Genomic DNA, 6,335 nt, shown 5'->3' on the forward strand with positions numbered 1-6,335 from the left:
GCTCACACAGACGTGCGCGCGTTCGTCACAGATTCCTGTCGGCCAATGGTAGTGTTCAGTATTGAAACTACCATTGGCTGTAAAGTATAGCGCCGACGTCAATTTCAGCAGCCAATCTAACTTCTCATTTGAAGACATTTTACATTAAAATATTGTGGCAGTGTTTCTGGCCTCATTTTTCTAAATATTTATGCTCTAAATAAATAAAAAAAAGATTTTATAAGTGCAGGCTTGCAAATAAGAAATATATATTTATTGGTACTTGGGGTTTATAAAGTTTCTGAACGCTGCCTCTCTGGCTGTGGGGCTGAAGGCTGTGTGGGGACACAGGATGTCGCCTTGTTTTGGATCATTCCGTCTGCTGGGGATGATCACACATCGCCCAGCAGACAGAGGCGCTCGCACACGCGGACGCTGCGTCATAAAGTCACCAGTGTGAACGTAGCCTAAGGTTCAAATAGCTGTGGGAGAAAAGATTGAGGCAGAAAATAAGCACAATATGGATGTGTGAGCTGCACCAGTGCATGAATTAAATTTGCAAACCCACATTATTTACAGGATTATCATGGCGTACATCGGATATGGTACTTCCCAAAAGGCAAGTCATCTAAAAACAAAATCATATACTGTATAGATATTTGTAGATATATAACTTGTGATAAACCGCTCACCAATATGTGAAAATAAATAGGCTAAATAATCAAAACACAACCGGAGCAAAGGAATGGTAATAACACACAAAAACAAACAATGAGATCACGATGTCTCCCAAAGATCCCTATTAATTGCACAACAAGGCTGCTGTAATGTATAGGGGTATAATACTCCATGACAAATTGTCTAATGAGCTGTATGGGGTAACCCCACACCACAATCTAGTTACCACCATTAGGGAATACTTGATTATTTGTATTTGGATTGTCCACCATATTCTCTTTTTGGTGTTACCTATCGCCCTTTTGTTTAAATTGTTTTTATCATAATTAGAGTATGCGTCGTTGTCTTTGTACTAATAAAACTTTATTATTTTGGCCCGCAATAGGCTTTTAGTGGCAACTGTCCTCCCACAGTGTTGGGAGCGGTTACTTCGTGTACCCCATACAGCTCATTAGACAATTTGTCAGCGAGTATTATACCCCTATACATTACAGCAGCCTGGTTGTGCAATTCATAGGGATCTTTGGGAGACATCGTGATCTCCTTGTTTGTTTGTGTAGATATTTGTAGAACATTTTTTTGTCCATCGTGTTGGTGTACATATAATGAATACAAATATATATGACATCTGGGTCGGGGTTAACCCCTTGAGTGCTGACATAGTACTTGCATTATGCAGCAAGGCAGTATGCATTTAAAGCAGCATCCCGTGCTGACTGACTTTTTCCCTCACATACATTTTATATTTATACGGACCCCTCTTGGCCTTTGAGAATGCTTTTAATTTTAATATCTAATGCTTCATTCAGGATATATGAACAGTTGGGAACATTTTCACAGGAGGTGAAAATGATCCTCATCAGAGCTCAGTGCAGTCTGAGGATATCTTGGCTGCTAGAGATTAGGAAAGCAATTAACTCAAAGGGGAGGGGGTGAGAGGAATGTGCAGGGGGCAAGATACTAAGGCTGTGCTCATGGTGGTGGCGCGGGCGCGCGCTACTGTGCGCGCCCACGCACGCTCTCCTGCCGCCCCAGCGATCTGTGCACTTGGCTGCAGGTGATTGGGGAGACGATCGGGGGCTTGGCGATTGCATCACGAGGCTGGTTCGCCCTCATTGGCTGAACCAGCTGACGTGACGCCGCTGTCACGCGACTGCAGCCCGAAATGACAAATGTACTTTTCTGGCAAAAATGTAGCAGTGTCTATGAGTTACGTCGCCGCCAGGGGCAGCTGGCACTTGAATTGCAATAGGAAAACAAGACTTCCGGTTGTGCGCACGCACGTAGCGAAGCTGCCACCATGAGTGCAACCCAACATTACAGGCATTAAACTCCTATATGCTTCTGCGGGGGATTGCAGCTTTAAAGGTCAGTGGCTGTTACATCATTGAACATGGCAGGGCAACCAAGAGCATCTCATTATAATGGAAAGTTAAACTGCCCCCCTTTGCAATTAATATGAGCCTAATTTCATTTCAAATCAGCCTTAAAATACTGGATTAGGAAGTCCCCCTGTAAAATACCAGAATTCTCTTGTGTTTCTCCTGTTTCTTATAAATATTGATGGCAGCAACTTTCGGGAAACAAATGGGGACATTTCTTAGGTCCTGGAAAATTTAGAGTGTGTTATGCTTATTTGAATTTGAAATAAAGAGGTCCACTCAATCTTAGGTGAGATTTACCCTTACAAAATACTACAAATCTCGTGTATAGTGTTTTTCCCCACATGAACATTTAGTATTGCTGCCCCTGGGAGCAGAGCATATGGTGAGGTCCCACAATTCTTCTTTACTTAAAAGAGCCTAGTTAATTCTATCTTTGCTCAGTGGGGCTGACCTATCTTGACAAAATATACAGATGAAAAAAATCCAGGAAGACTTTTTGTCTTACTGTTGGATGCGTTTCCAGTGCTTGCATACAGCTGAAACACTTTCCTACAAACAATACTTCATGCTGTGGTAGCTTTAAGGGTGGTAAGCATGATACAAACTGGGTTATTCACCTAACTGCTATAGGGCCAAGTGGAGCACTGACGTTAAAAGCTAGAGTTTGCGTGCGATATTCCCTCAATCAATACAATCACAGTTTAATTAATAGCCCCAATAAATTGTGTGTGGCATTAAATTAAGGATTTATAAAAAACTTACAATTTACGTGATTTTATTCTGGTTTTTTTTTGTTTTTTTTAGCATTTGGACTGAAATATTTAGTATGTGGGAAAAAACCAAAAACATTGATATTCTAATCAACAGGATGTCTAAAAAGCGATTTGTTTTTAAAATAAGGGGAGCCGTTCCTCACAGGCCCCGTATTTTTTTTTTTACACAACATGTATAGGAAGCAGGGGTCTCAGGAACTTGACAGCATTTATTTCTGCTGTTAAGCGCTATAGCCTAGGCGCTGACCCGTGCTGAGGCGTGCTGACGCTCGTCAGTGAGCCCCTGCAGTCGCAATGAGAGCGGCTTTAGCAGGGGCTCTCGCACGCAGGCGTGCAGAGGCGTAGCTGTTAAAAAAAAATTTCGTTTGAGCGCTCACGGAGCGCAGGGCCGGTCACGTGAGCGGTTCAACCAGTGAGGGCGAACCAGCTCCGTGACGTCACTGGCCCGCCCCCCGACGGCGCAGGAACTAAGGCCATGGAAAGAGCCCGCTTTTCCTCAGCCTCAGCGCTCCTCCGCACGGCTGCAGTCACCATGGACTCAGCCTTAGAAACCCCTGCTACCCGAGATATCGGCATAGGAGTTGGCATTCACTCTAGGTGTAACAAAATGGAGATTTAAAATCTGTCGATCGAGTAACGGTGTCCACGGAAATTAAATTAACATGGTTCAGCTCCAGAGACTCCCTTAAGTCTTAAACATGCAAAAAAAAAAAAAACTCTTGTTCATTTTCTCCCTAGGTTTGTTTCAGTTGCTTCAATTGAAAAAAAAAAAAGGAGGTTAAACCGGCGCCAAAAAAAGGGTAAATACCAGTCCTGTTATGACAGTCCAAATACAGTCCTTGGGATGATGAATGGTGATGAATCTCACCTCAGCAATGCATATATGAAAAAGAGAAAAAGAAAAAGAAAGAGAATAATGGTGCAGTAAATCAACACAGGAGGGGGAAGGAAGGGGGGGGGGGGGGAAACACAGATATTAGCAACAAGAACAACAAACAGAGCATACAAACATGAAACACAAGCACGGCCTAAAAAATAATACAAAGCTTATTTATTAGCGTGGACATGTGTATTAACCGCATCCGGAGGGGCAAAATTGCAACCCTACTTACGAAATGCTGGAAAGGTACAGGCAGATCTGCTGTAAGCAGCTGGGCTTTCAGGATGGCGACCGGAGCACTTGTGCTGGCGTCTACACGTGACTGGGGAATCAGGCGGATGTCTCCGATGCCGAGGCCTCTGGGCGGACGTGACGTCACCCCCGTTGTGTACTCTCCACCGGCTCACAGGACTCCAGTCCTCCTTAACAGCCGCAATGTCGCCGTACCTCGGTTAAAACACTTGTAGGAGACTGCAGAATTTCTCCTTTGAAACTGCAGACTGTACCACAGTAAAAACACTCTAAAACTTGGAACTTCCCGACGCGTTTCGTACGCATGCGCGTACTTCTTCAAGGGATGTGCATCCCTTGAAGAAGTACGCGCATGCGTACGAAACGCGTCGGGAAGTTCCAAGTTTTAGAGTGTTTTTACTGTGGTACAGTCTGCAGTTTCAAAGGAGAAATTCTGCAGTCTCCTACAAGTGTTTTAACCGAGGTACGGCGACATTGCGGCTGTTAAGGAGGACTGGAGTCCTGTGAGCCGGTGGAGAGTACACAACGGGGGTGACGTCACGTCCGCCCAGAGGCCTCGGCATCGGAGACATCCGCCTGATTCCCCAGTCACGTGTAGACGCCAGCACAAGTGCTCCGGTCGCCATCCTGAAAGCCCAGCTGCTTACAGCAGATCTGCCTGTACCTTTCCAGCATTTCGTAAGTAGGGTTGCAATTTTGCCCCTCCGGATGCGGTTAATACACATGTCCACGCTAATAAATAAGCTTTGTATTATTTTTTAGGCCGTGCTTGTGTTTCATGTTTGTATGCTCTGTTTGTTGTTCTTGTTGCTAATATCTGTGTTTCCCCCCCCCCCCCCCTTCCTTCCCCCTCCTGTGTTGATTTACTGCACCATTATTCTCTTTCTTTTTCTTTTTCTCTTTTTCATATATGCATTGCTGAGGTGAGATTCATCACCATTCATCATCCCAAGGACTGTATTTGGACTGTCATAACAGGACTGGTATTTACCCTTTTTTTGGCGCCGGTTTAACCTCCTTTTTTTCATTTGTTCCCCTGACTGGTTGTACTACCAGTCTTTCACCTGGCTGCCTGAACATTTATATTTATAATTCTAGCGCTGTTTTGCACCTATTCTTTTTTTTTTTTCTGCTTCAGTTGCTTCAATACCACTTTACTGCTGTCCTGCTTACTCAAATAAACCCATTGAGTGAACATGGAATGTTGTTTTATACTTATTGAATTGGCACACATGCAAAGTACAGTCGTGTGAACTCTGAGCTGCTGGGACATTCATTGGGCCCCCAAAACTTGCCAGAAGAGAATTGGACAGGCAGAGCATGCATAAGATCGAACACACACACACACACACACACACACACACACACACACACACACACACACACACACACACACACACACAAAATAAATTTGCTTACTTTTTTGGGAGGTGCCTCGGGGGCACCGAGTCCATCTAGATTGAAAGGATGGTGTACCTAGTCTCAATCAGGGCCACCATAGCAACCTTAAGCTTACACCTCCCTACAGCACTAATGGAATGGGTTGGGTTGCACCACTGTCACCCTCCAACGATTAAGAATTCCGAAGACATGCCCCAAAATTAGTATGCAGTATACCCCATTTTGAGCGGGATAATTTCCTTAGTAAACATCAATTATCACAAGGTATGTTAACCTCCTCCCTACACAAAGCATTGTGTGATGCTGAATGGTGGCCCCTTCAATGAGACTCGCATCAAACATGCATTTACTTCACATCCCAAAGATGAAGGAAGTCCTAACCTTCTTTCTTGGGTTTTGTGCATCAACATAATTTGCATTTTCAAAAACATCTAACGGCTCAAAATATAAATGTTATATGAATTTGATAACTGTGATAAGTGCTCACAGGCAGGCTTTCACTTCTAAACTACTTTGGTACTGCTGATCAAGAGCCATTGTTCTGGTCAATCAAGGATACTAGGATAATTGTTACTAGGAGCCTGTGCTATTTTATTAGGGCAATTTCTTAAGACCCCAGCATTGTTTCCTCAACAACCTAGGATATCCTTAACAACACTTTCAAGGATATCCCTATATTTGAAGGAATAAAGCTCTTGCAGGCGGTCAATACAAATCTCTCTCCGAAACACGCAAATAGGAAACTTAATATTTGGGGATATGTACCATAGATCGGAATAGACTAGGTAGTTTCTTTTTCTACAATAGTGCAATGTATCCTATTTACCGATTACTTTATTTATCTACAGATGTAGCACAAAACGTCGTGTTCATCAAACTACAGATGCATGCAAACACCATGCGGCAGACCACAGCTGCAGTGTTTTTAAGGGAAAAGCAGCAGTGAGATTTCATTGGGAAGGGGTCCCGGATGTAGAGCAGCTCATG

This window comes from Ascaphus truei, unplaced genomic scaffold (genome assembly GCF_040206685.1).
Source record: "Ascaphus truei isolate aAscTru1 unplaced genomic scaffold, aAscTru1.hap1 HAP1_SCAFFOLD_2724, whole genome shotgun sequence".
Lineage (NCBI taxonomy): Eukaryota > Metazoa > Chordata > Amphibia > Anura > Ascaphidae > Ascaphus > Ascaphus truei.